The sequence below is a fragment of the Thunnus albacares genome, chromosome 24 (assembly GCF_914725855.1).
Source record: "Thunnus albacares chromosome 24, fThuAlb1.1, whole genome shotgun sequence".
Lineage (NCBI taxonomy): Eukaryota > Metazoa > Chordata > Actinopteri > Scombriformes > Scombridae > Thunnus > Thunnus albacares.
The window spans coordinates 17,884,857-17,898,731 of NC_058129.1; the positions used below are offsets into that span (position 1 = coordinate 17,884,857).

The 13,875-nt window shown below is 36.7% G+C and overlaps 1 protein-coding gene across 1 annotated transcript in view; it reads left to right on the forward strand.

Moving 5' to 3' along the window:
• Positions 1 to 13,875, forward strand: part of LOC122976244 — a 1,153,509-nt gene that overhangs the window by 800,583 nt on the left and 339,051 nt on the right. The gene's annotated exons all lie outside the window — the stretch shown is intronic.

Sequence of the window (13,875 nt, forward strand, 5' to 3'; positions counted from 1 at the left end):
TAAAAAAAATTAACATATACTCATACATACCTACATAAACACATACATACATACAGACAAGTGACCAATTAAAGGAAAACCCAGTACAGGTCTGAATGCTTGACCCCTACAGTGAGGGGATCTTGTGGCTCTGTTATGCTGTGGGGGGCATTTTGCTGGCATGGTTTGGGTCCACTTGTCCCCTTAGAGGGAAGGGTCACTGCAAATCAATACAAAGTTGTTCTGAGTCATCACCTTTATCCTATGATGAAACATTTCTATCTTGATGGGTGTGGTCTCTTCCAGGATGACAATGTCCCAATTCACAGGACAAAAGACATCAACCTAATCTCACTCTTCGCCTGTATTTTGTTTCAATTATACAACAGTGAGAAACATAATGTTTTCTTTTTCCTTCATTAATAGTTTTATTACTAGTGCATGGTCTTATCACCAGTATATGTATTATTCACACAAACAATACACCAATGACCATCCCTGTTTATAATACAGATTTATAATACTGACCAGAGAAAGTAATAAATATCAATCAACATCAACAATAAATATCAAACATCTTGTTGATTTGAGAAAAAAGGCAGAAAGAGGCAAAGACACACATCCCTGTCTACATCAGTGGAGCTGAGGTGTAGCAGGTGAGCACTTTTAAGTTCCTGGGTATCAGGATCACAGAGAACCTGTCATGGACATCACACGTCTCCAACCTAGTAAAAAAACAACTGTACTTCTTAAGGAAACTTAAGAAGGCAAATTTCCCAAGTACCCATGACCCCAAGTTCTTGTTAACTTTTACAGAGGAGCAATAGAAAGCATCCTGACTAGGAACATCACAAACTGGCATGAGATGTGCACGGCCCAAGACAGGAAGGCTCTGCAGCGGGTGATGAAAATCGCCAGGAACATCATCGGTAACCATCTACCAAGCATCAGTGATAAGGCTGAGCCTTTGCGGTCCTGTCAATGCCCTTCCCTTCATTCATTGCCGCTGTTATGGTTGGGTAGCTTCCACAATTCAGGACTGATAACATTCCTACAGTTCAATCGATACTGCTGAAATGATCAAAGTAAGTATGTTGGGTGGCATTGTTATGTTCTAAACTTTTGCGTCCATGGTATTTTCATGCAACCTTGAATTCCTCCCTTCATTGTTCCCTGATTTGCTGGCACCTGTTGGCTGGCCATCAAAAGCCCTTTCAAGCCCTTCGCACATCGCAGCCACCACTTCTTGGGGCCTGTAACATGAAGTGAGATTAGTGGGTTCGCCAGCTATCTTTGGGCTTAACTCAGGTTTCTGTGTATTACGAAGCTGGCTCACTTTTAACCGGGGTAACTCATGCTGAATAGCTAACCTGGTCTGGAGCAGGCAGACTTCAGTGGATGGGAACACTGCTATCAATACTTGATAGTAACTGACCTTCCAAGACACAATAGCTTGAGTCAGCCGCCCAAAAATGACTTATAATTACATTTGAGTGACAGATGGCATCTAGCGGCTGTAGAAATTAAGCAGTTGCGCCGTTCAGATGACGTATATAAAGTACCAGTAACCCAAATCATGATCTTTCCCTAAACCTAACCAATTACAGTGCTAACATGCTGATGTTTAGTAGGTATAATGTTTACAATATTCCCTTTCTTAGTTTAGCAGTGTTAACATGCTAACATTTGCTAATTAGTAAACACAGAGTACAGCTTTGGTTATAAACCAGGGCATTGCCAGCATAAGTTCAAATGAAGGAATGCTGTCACTCCTGAATGATGGAGCTGACATCAATGTGAGGTTACAAGAAGAGCAGCAGGATTGATTTCAAGGAAATCATGTGACAATGGTGCATTGTTGCCAGATTAAAGTGCTCAAACACACAGAAGCAGATGGGTGCAGCACCTACCTATCAGCAGTTACATCTGCCAGAACCTAATGACATCTATATATGATGAGGGTTACCAGGACCAGATTGCTTTCAAATCTAGTTAGCTATTGAATACACATAACATCAATGCTGACAAATCACTGCTGAAAGTATTTTATACTTCTTTTATCGAGTCGCTTTCAACATTTGTGAATTTAATCTGCTATTCCATCAGTGATTGGCTTCTGAAACAAAGTATAAATTGGCATGTAACTAGCTGTGGATGTGACTCTGTGTCACCTGGTCTCTGGCTTCTTTCATCCTTCCTCTTTCTTCGCTGACTTTTTATAGGGATTTTGAAGGCCTTCAGGTCAAACATTTACGTTTGTCCAGTTCCTAGTAAATGTTAAAAATGACTCGATAAAAGAAGTACAGAACATTTTCAACAGTGATTTGTCAGCATTAATGTAGCGTGTATTCAATAGCTAACTAGATTTGAAAGCAATCTATTCCTGGTAACCTTCGTCATATATAGATGTCATTAGGTTCTGGCTGATGTATCTACAGATAGGTAAGTGCTGCACCCAACTGCTTCTGTGTGTTTGAGCACTTTAATCTGGCAATGATGCACCATTGTCACATGACTTCCTTGAAATCAGTACTGCAGCTCTTCTTGTAACCTGACACTGAAACTGTAAAAACGAAAGAGACAACAGAGACTGAATAGAAAGGTTTGCTTTTCATCTTTCTGTCTTTTCTCCTGGTCTCTGATGGAAAGATGGGCCTCATTCTGCTAAAGGCAAAAACATTCAAGACATTCCCAGCACAATAATAAATATGACATAGAGCCAACAATTATAAGAGCCACGCATTTAAACTATGAATACAGTTTGTAAGGAAATAAATCTAATGCTGTCAGTAATCATCAACTAATAATCTAGAGTAATAATGCAGCTCTTGACTTTGACTTCACTCAGTTGACTTTGACTCTCACTTTCTGAAATATTGGTCATGAAGCAAAAGTATTTTATTTTTCAGTTACCGACATATGAAACCTTGACAGTTTTTTGAAATGATAGAATAGTTTGACAGTAAATCTTTTTTTATCATTATCTTTTTATGTAGTATGACTCTTTGCACTGCTTTTAATTTAACTCTTTCAGTATATTAACACTTTATTGGATTTGATTTATTGATTGGGACAGTGTGCAGTTTTAAACATTAAAGATGCACTGCGCCAGAGTTAGCTTGAAGCTAATTTGCATCTGTAGTCCCCCACAATCAAAACATACAACGGCACAACAACAAACAATACAAAGCAAAAAAAAAAAAAATGTATTGATTGAACTGCAGCTCTTCATATCATCAGGTAGGACGTTCCACTGAGTTGTGGCTTTCACAGAGAAAGCTGACTGTCCAAATGCAGTGTGATGAAATGGTACAATCTTGTGTAGAGGATATTCTGGAGGATCTAATAGAACTTACTGAGCGAGTGTAAACAAAGTCACATAGTGGAGGAGGCCAAACCATTCAAAATTCTATAAACTTGGCACAAATTTGAGAATAATCTAAAATTCTCAAAGCTCAGTAAATTGTATTTCTCCAGTACCTTACAGTGATGGAAATGCATTGGCTTTTTGTCCAGAGTTTTTAGTGTTTGTATAAGGAATCAAGAGGTTTTATGGCTGTTTCTCCAGCCTGCCCCCAACATGTGATGCAATGAGACATATGGGAAAGAATCATAGCTGCATAAATATCTTGGCTGCGTCCAAAGAGAGACAGTTTCTAATATGTCTAAAATTTGCTAAGTTATACTTTATGGTTTTAACCGTTTTTTTAACATGTTTCTTAAAGTTCAAATTTGGATCCAGTGTCACACCGAGATATTTAAAATCAGTAACTATGTCAATTTTTTCACCTTTGATGAAACTATCAGCGTTAGGAGGTTGTACTGTAGTTTTAATGAAAAACATACATTTTGTCTTGTTTACATTTAGACTCAGACATGATTGATCAAGCCAATGTGTGATCCTTTCCAATGCAATTGTTAGCTTAGCAGCAGCTAACTCAGCTGTTTTGGTCTGCTTGAGGTTTCTACCCGTTAAAGGGGAGTTTTTCCTTACCGCTGTTGCCAAGTGCTTGCTCATGGGGGAATTGTTGGGTCTCTGTAAATTAAAGAGTACGGTCTTGACCTGCTCTATGTGAAAAGTGCCTTGAGATGACTTCTGTTGTGATATGGCGCTATATAAATAAAGATTGATTGATTGATTGATTGATTGATTGATTTTTGCATGTGTGTACACAAGGGTGTCATCTGCATACATTTGTGGTTCTACATCATGACACTGTTGAGGGAGATCATTAATATATAGGCTAGATAATAGGGGACCTAACACTGACCCTTGTGGAACACCCATTGTGCACTTCATGTTACTGGACAGTGTGTCACCAACTTTAACACACTGTATCCTATTAGATAAATATGAAGACATCCATGCCAGTGCTCTAGATGAGAAGTTAAATTTATAGAGTTTTGATATCAAAACATCATGATTGACTGTATCACATTCTTTATGCAGATCTAAAAATACAGCACCAACTACTCCCTGCCCTTTAAACTGAGATGTTAATACATGCTTTTATATCATCACGTTTGGACTACTGTAACTCTCTTTTTACTTGTCTTAATAAATCTTCCATACAACGCTTACAAACTCTCCAAAACGCTGCTGCTAGGCTTTTAACACAATCCAACAGATGGTCACATACAACTCCTATTTAAATCTCACTGGACTGGCTTCCAGTAAATTTTAGAATTCATTTTAAGATTTTGGTGCTCACTTATAGAGCCCTACATGGCTCCACAGTATATTAGTGACCTTCTGCACCCCTACAGCACCAGTCGAAATCTTACATCCTCCACCCAGGGCTTTCTAAGTGTGCCTCGTACACATTTTAAGACCCGGGGAGATCATGCCTTCCAGTCAGCAGCCCCAAAGCTTTGGAATAGTCTTCCAACAAGCTTAATGTCCTTGGATAATGTAGACTCCTTTAAAAAGCAGCTAAAAACCCATTTGTTCAGACAGGCATTTGGGTAGTATGTGATATTTTATCCTAATTTGTCCATTTTATCTGCTCGACTTGTATATTTTATCTGGTGTCTTTGCTTTTTATTTATTCTGCTTTTATTTTATTTTTATTTCACTTTATTTTATATCATTTTATTTTATTTTATTTCTTTGACTGTGAAGCACTTTGTAACTGGTGTTTCTGAAAGGTGCTATATAAATAAACTTTGTTTGCTTGCTTGCGTTAAACTTGACAACCAGCATTCCAGCCTGTGTATGTAATGAAACTTGGCAAGGGAGGGATTTGATGCCAAGCATGCATATATATGCAGCCAGGTACCAGGTAACACCGTCACAAATGAATGACCCATTTGAATCTTACACAAAACAACTCCACGTACGAGAGAGGGCAAGCTATCACATCTTTGTCCCGACCCAAGCAAGGCTAGGAATACTTTGTAATCTAGAGAAAAAACTGTAAAATTTGAAATCTTAGGAAATTACAGTAAGATTTTACTTTTTCCTCCTTTTTTCATAGATAACAGTAGTTTTCCTAGCCTTGCTTGGGTGGGTTACAGCTGCGTGCCAAGTCTGGTAAGTAACAATTTTTGACTAATTCTCTAATTCTAATACAAAGTAAAAAGCAATACAACTATTGTTTCTAAAGACTGGTTGAATGATATTATTTTGGTTTTTAAAAAGCTTGCTACATTTTTTTTTCCCGTCTGTGTCACTGTTTTATTTATTTATTTTTTTATGTAATCTTTCTCTCTGGCATCAAACCACAAAATATTTCACTTAACCCATAGTATTAAATTAAAATTTGTTAAAGATTTGTTAAATAATTGTTAGAACTTTGTTAAATTGCTTAAGCACATCAGCCAAGAAACCCAACCAGTCAAGGCATGTGGCTGCCGATACCTGCTCCACGTGCCCTGAGATAATATCTGTTATTTGGCGCTATATAAATAAGATTGAATTTAATTGAAGACAATGTATGCTCAAGCGGAGGTTAGGTTTATAGTTCCTTTAATACAATATTAACATGGTTCTTTATGAATATAGATTCCAGTCACCGGCTTGTCTCCGACTTGGGGAGGACTGTATTCTAGTCTAGCAAGTTTTTAAACAAAGACGCTCCTACACTTATTATATTTTAGTGTGCCTTTAGCTAATCAATTGAATGGGCCATATTCTGTTTTATTTTTCTTGTGGGGCTCTCTGTAGGTTAAAGGGGGGATTGAGTGGTAGAGAAAAATGGCGGCGGTTGGTTCCTCTAAAAGTCTCTAGAAATTTCACTCCCCCCCTCCCCCCTTCCCGCCCTCCTCTAGAAGCTCCTCCTCTAGAAGCTCCTCCTCTAGAAGCTCCTCCTCTAGAAGCTCCTCCTCTAGAAGCTCCTTTGTTTGAAAACCTGCTAGACTGGACGACACGCCTCTTTCAGTCAGACAGCAGCAGTGCTCCAATTATGTGACTTAAAGACTTGAAGGACCAGTGTGTAGAATTTAGTGGCATCAGGCAGAATGAACCTGGCAGAAATGGAATATTATATTCATAAGTATGTTTTAATTAGTGTATAATCAACTGATAATAAGAATTGTTGTGTTTTCTTTACCTTAGAATGAGGACTTTATCTCTACATATGGACAGAACAGACAAACCAGAGTTTCATGGCCACTGTAGGTTCTCCTGCATGCTTGGAAGGGGAGGGGTATTCAGTTGGTTGCAACCGGCAATCTCACTGCTAGAGGCCACTAAATCTTACACACTGGTCCTTTAAGTATAAGAGTAGTGTGACCAGTTCTTTTGGTTTTTGTAAGAATTGTAGCAGTTATATTTTGTACAAGCTGAAGCTCTTTGATGGTGTTTTTAGTAAGGCTAGTGAAAAAGGCTGGTCAAATGGTTTTCAAAACTGAGATCACAATTAATTAAGATACCAAGGCTTTTAACAGTGTCCTTTGCTTTAAGTCCTTTTGTGTCAAGATGAGTGGCAATCCTAAATCTCTCCTCATATTTCCCAAATAAGATCATTTCAGACATCCATCTTTCAGTCTTCCTACACTCAGAGGTTGGATTTTGTTTCTATGATGCTTTCTGTTTGTTGGTGACTGTCTTAACTTTCACTTGAGCAATATCATCCAAAATGTTTACCATTTCTGAATTAAAAATTTTCAGCAAATCATCTACAGAATATGACAGTTGACTTGAGGTCTTTGAGAATGCCTGCTCAAAGAGAGCATTTATGACTCTCTTTTTTACATTCATATATCTGTTCACAGAAATGGCAGAAACGTTAACATAACACACACGTTAACAACAAATGACCTCAATATAAAGTAGTGCTGCAACCATTAGTTGATTAATTGATCAACAGAAAATTAAAAATCGCAAACTATGTTGATAATTTATCGTTTTGGGTCTTTTTTTTTCTTTCTTTTTTTATAAAAGCCAAATTTCTCTGGCTCTCCAGCTTCTTAAATGTGAATATTTTCAGGTTTCTTTAGTCCTCTGTAACAATAAATTGAATATCTTTGAATTGTGGACTGTTAGTTGGGACAAAATAGGACATTTTAGGTTGCATTTTGGGCTTTTGAAAACAGTGATTGACATTTTTGGACCAAACAACTAATCGCTTAATCAAGAAAATAATCAATCAATAATGAAACTAATTGTTAGTTGCAGCCCTGATATAAAGTAAAACAGTTTGGGTTTTAAAACTAAAATTTTGACACAGAGTCCCTCTTTAAGACCGAGGCCACACGATAGAGGATGGAGGCTAGTTGACATTGTATTTCAGTGCTGCAAATTGCATCAAATTTGCAATCGATCAAATTATGTGGTGTAAACTTGAGCTGCTGCAGCCCCCAGTTGGTAATCCAGCCTTAGTTAATAGCTTTAGTTTCATTTTCACTATTTGGACAATTTGGGACCATTTCTTTGTTAGAGAGTAGTTCCAATAAAAATTGTGAATGACCCAAAGGGGCACTGATTCTGGAAAGAGATGCTACTGTTGAATTTTTTGGTACCACTTTCTGATAAGGCATCCTTTATAAAAGGTTTATACATAAGTAACAGCTTTATTTGTGTTTAAAAATAATTCACTTATGCTTTAGAATAACTTTTGGGTTGCAAGGTACAGTGAGAAAATGTTTTTTAACTCACACTTTAAACCCTGATAAAGAATTCAAGTCATTCTGCTGTTGATCACATTGTTGGTTAATGAAATATGTCTCCTTTTTCAATTCGTCCCCACACAGACACTCTTCTGACATGGTGTTCATACAGAAGCTTATTGGTTCCTTGGCGAAACGCCTGGCTGTCGAATACAGATTCATCGAAGGTACAGGTGAGGACATGATGTGGGTAACTGATGGGGCCAGACTTAACCGTTAGGTGTGAGATTTTGCTTTTAGCTACCCTCTAATTTATCTTTCTCCTGATTTACACTATTTTTGCATATTTGTCACACTTAATTGTTTCAGATCTTCAAAATAACAACAACAACAACAATAATGATAATAATGATAATAATGATAATAATAATAATAATAATAATAATAATAATAATAATAATAATATCAGTGTTTTTCTCCACTTGGCATGTAGATCAGAGTTTTATTGGTCCTTGTATGTTTTCACAGGTCCAGCACCCAAAAAAGAAAATAACTCTTTTTTTCCACAATTTTGATGATTTATTATACATAATATGTACAAAAGTGAAGTTCCCTTTTGATTTGGTTGTTTTCCTCTAGTTATGGATATGTAATGTTGATATATTACACAAATATGCAAAATATATAATTAGGTACATATTGGATGTAGGTTTCTCCATATTTTGTATAAAGTCAGAGAGTATGGAATACAAAGGAAGAAGAGAACAGAATTTATGATAATAGCATGAATGACCTTGATATCAAACTCTTAATAAAGAGCTGAGACAATGCTGAGAGATCTGCAGCATTTGTTTGTGTGCAGATGCTCTCTCCAAGCTCCTTCTGTCTGCTTCTTCTTCTGCCCATGGAGTCAACAAGTGGAAATATGGACAACGTCACTCTGCCATTGCAACTCTAACCCTAAAACCATTTAATTTATTAATTCCTTATCATTTTAATTTATACATTTGCCAATTGATAAATACATATACGGTTCTCAAGAAATAATAAGCAATCGGTCCATTCCTAACAGGCACGTTTTGAACGGGCGCTGCACTAGTTAATTCAGATACCAAATCAGTGGAGTCATTAGTGGCCTGTGAAGTCTGGAGCAAAACGTTTTCAAAAACATGTTTAGCTGCAGTGTCGTCTGAGAGCAGAAAACATCTCTATCAACAACTGTGTCCTCATGAAGTGTCACCTCTGAACCCTCCAACCAGTCTGACCAGTGTAAGGAACATAAACAAGAAGTACGAATAAATAATCCTGCTTTTTTCTGTTCTTTTTGTTATGTTCCTTCCCAGATACCAGTGGCCTTCACGTGGAATTGAAGTCCGATGGCAAAACTTTCCTTTTGACAATGATAGATCTGAACCAGAATCTGTACATCAAGGTAACTGCTCTGTCACTCTTCATGAAGTTCAATATTTTACACACACCATGTGTGATGTTCCACAGATAATAGTATACTATCACAATAATTGTCTCCATGATGCTCTCTGTATTATTTCTTGTTTCTTGACATGACACAGGTGTACAACTGTAAAAGGACAACTGATGACTTCATGGGCCTTGTTAGTGTGATCCTGAGTGATCTAGGGATTGACAAGTGAGTACCTCAGTGAGAGTATGTCAGTGTACACACTCTCCCAGACTTTTGACCTGTACTGCATGTCTGCAGCCATTTTATTGCAAAAATTCTTCTCATAAACATCTGCTAGTTATAAGTTTTCCATGATAGTAAACTAAACATCTTTGGGTTTTTGACTGTTGGTCAGACAAAAACATTCATTTGAATATGTTAATTAGGACTTCAAGGAATACTCATGGTATTTTTGCACTATTTTCTGACCATTTATAACACACACGTTAACAACAAATGACCTCAATATAAAGTAGTGCTGCAACCATTAGTTGATTAATTGATCAACAGAAAATTAAAAATCGCAAACTATGTTGATAATTTATCGTTTTGGGTCTTTTTTTTTCTTTCTTTTTTTATAAAAGCCAAATTTCTCTGGCTCTCCAGCTTCTTAAATGTGAATATTTTCAGGTTTCTTTAGTCCTCTGTAACAATAAATTGAATATCTTTGAATTGTGGACTGTTAGTTGGGACAAAATAGGACATTTTAGGTTGCATTTTGGGCTTTTGAAAACAGTGATTGACATTTTTGGACCAAACAACTAATCGCTTAATCAAGAAAATAATCAATCAATAATGAACTAATTGTTAGTTGCAGCCCTGATATAAAGTAAAACAGTTTGAGTTTTAAAACTAAAATTGTGACACAGAGTCCCTCTTTAAGACCGAGGCCACACGATAGAGGATGGAGGCTAGTTGACATTGTATTTCAGTGCTGCAAATTGCATCAAATTTGCAATCGATCAAATTATGTGGTGTAAACTTGAGCTGCTGCAGCCCCCAGTTGGTAATCCAGCCTTAGTTAATAGCTTTAGTTTCATTTTCACTATTTGGACAATTTGGGACCATTTCTTTGCTAGAGAGTAGTTCCAATAAAAACTGCGAATGACCCAAAGGGGCACTGATTCTGGAAAGAGATGCTACTGTTGAATTATTTGGTACCACTTTCTGGGGCATCCTTTATAAAAGGTTTATACATAAGTAACAGCTTTATTTGTGTTTAAAAATAATTTACTTATGCTTTAGAATAACTTTTGGGTTGCAAGGTACAGTGAGGAAATGTTTTTGAACTCACACTTTAAACCCTGATAAAGAATTCAAGTCATTCTGCTGTTGATCACATTGTTGGTTAATGAAATATGTCTTCTTTTTCAATTCGTCCCCACACAGACACTCTTCTGACATGGTGTTCATGCAGAACCTTAACCAGCCATACATTGGCTTCTTGGAGAAACACCTGGCCGTTGTCTTGACATTCATTGAAGGTACATGTGAGGAAGTGATGTGGGTGACTGATGGAGCCAGACTTAACCATTAGGTGTCAGAGTTTGCTTTTAGCTACTCTCCAATTTATCTTTCAATGGGTTTTTTTTTGAAGGAGCTACAGTGTTGTTAAAAACTATTTGCCCCCCACCTGATTTACACTATTTTTGCATATTTGTCACACTTAATTGTTTCAGATCTTCAAAATAACAACACCAACAACAACAATAATGATAATAATAATAATAATATCAGTGTCCAACATAACATTTTTTCTCCACTTGGCATGTAGATCAGAGTTTTATTGGTCCTTGTATGTTTTCACAGGTTCAGCACCTAAAAAAGAAAATAACTCTTTTTTTTCCACAATTTTGATGATTTATTATACATAATATGTACAAAAGTGAAGTTCCCTTTTGATTTGGTTGTTTTCCTCTAGTTATGGATATGTAACGTTGATATATTACACAAATATGCAAAATATAAAATTAGGTACATATTGGATGTAGGTTTCTTCATATTTTGTATAAAGTCAGAGAGTATGGAATACAAAGGAAGAAGAGAACAGAATTTATGATAATAGCATGAATGACCTTGATATCAAACTCTTAATAAAGAGCTGAGACAATGCTGAGAGATCTGCAGCATTTGTTTGTGTGCAGATGCTCTCTCCAAGCTCCTTCTGTCTGCTTCTTCTTCTGCCCATGGAGTCAACAAGTGGAAATATGGACAACGTCACTCTGCCATTGCAACCCTAACCCTAAAACCATTTAATTAATTAATTCCTTATCATTTTAATTTATACATTTGCCAATTGATAAATACATATACGGTTCTCAAGAAATAATAAGCAATCGGTCCATTCCTAACAGGCACGTTTTGAACGGGCGCTGCACTAGTTAATTCAGATACCAAATCAGTGGAGTCATTAGTGGCCTGTGAAGTCTGGAGCAAAACGTTTTCAAAAACATGTTTAGCTGCAGTGTCATCTGAGAGCAGAAAACATCTCTATCAACAACTGTGTCCTCATGAAGTGTCACTTCTGAACCCTCCAACCAGTCTGACCAGTGTAAGGAACATAAACAAGAAGTACGAATAAATAATCCTGCTTTCTTCTGTTCTTTTTGTTATGTTCCTTCCCAGATACCAGTGGCCTTCACGTGGAATTGAAGTCCGATGGCAAAACTTTCCTTTTGACAATGATAGATCTGAACCAGAATCTGTACATCAAGGTAACTGCTCTGTCACTCTTCATGAAGTTCAATATTTTACACACACCATGTGTGATGTTCCACAGATAATAGTATACTATCACAATAATTGTCTCCATGATGCTCTCTGTATTATTTCTTGTTTCTTGACATGACACAGGTGTACAACTGTAAAAGGACAACTGATGACTTCATGGGCCTTGTTAGTGTGATCCTGAGTGATCTAGGGATTGACAAGTGAGTACCTCAGTGAGAGTATGTCAGTGTACACACTCTCCCAGACTTTTGACCTGTACTGCATGTCTGCAGCCATTTTATTGCAAAAATTCTTCTCATAAACATCTGCTAGTTATAAGTTTTCCATGATAGTAAACTAAACATCTTTGGGTTTTTGACTGTTGGTCAGACAAAAACATTCATTTGAATATGTTAATTAGGACTTCAAGGAATACTCATGGTATTTTTGCACTATTTTCTGACCATTTATAACACACACGTTAACAACAAATGACCTCAATATAAAGTAGTGCTGCAACCATTAGTTGATTAATTGATCAACAGAAAATTAAAAATCGCAAACTATGTTGATAATTTATCGTTTTGGGTCTTTTTTTTTCTTTCTTTTTTTATAAAAGCCAAATTTCTCTGGCTCTCCAGCTTCTTAAATGTGAATATTTTCAGGTTTCTTTAGTCCTCTGTAACAATAAATTGAATATCTTTGAATTGTGGACTGTTAGTTGGGACAAAATAGGACATTTTAGGTTGCATTTTGGGCTTTTGAAAACAGTGATTGACATTTTTGGACCAAACAACTAATCGCTTAATCAAGAAAATAATCAATCAATAATGAACTAATTGTTAGTTGCAGCCCTGATATAAAGTAAAACAGTTTGAGTTTTAAAACTAAAATTGTGACACAGAGTCCCTCTTTAAGACCGAGGCCACACGATAGAGGATGGAGGCTAGTTGACATTGTATTTCAGTGCTGCAAATTGCATCAAATTTGCAATCGATCAAATTATGTGGTGTAAACTTGAGCTGCTGCAGCCCCCAGTTGGTAATCCAGCCTTAGTTAATAGCTTTAGTTTCATTTTCACTATTTGGACAATTTGGGACCATTTCTTTGCTAGAGAGTAGTTCCAATAAAAACTGCGAATGACCCAAAGGGGCACTGATTCTGGAAAGAGATGCTACTGTTGAATTTTTTGGTACCACTTTCTGATAAGGCACCCTTTATAAAAGGTTTATACATAAGTAACAGCTTTATTTGTGTTTAAAAATAATTTACTTATGCTTTAGAATAACTTTTGGGTTGCAAGGTACAGTGAGGAAATGTTTTTGAACTCACACTTTAAACCCTGATAAAGAATTCAAGTCATTCTGCTGTTGATCACATTGTTGGTTAATGAAATATGTCTCCTTTTTCAATTCATCCCCACACAGAAACTCTCCTAACATGGTGTTCATGCAGAAGATTATTGGTTCCTTGGTGAAACGCCTGGCTGTCGAATACAGATTAATCGAAGGTACAGGTGAGGACATGATGTGGGTAACTGATGGGGCCAGACTTAACCGTTAGGTGTGAGATTTTGCTTTTAGCTACCCTCTAATTTATCTTTCTCCTGATTTACACTATTTTTGCATATTTGTCACACTTAATTGTTTCAGATCTTCAAAATAACAACAACAACA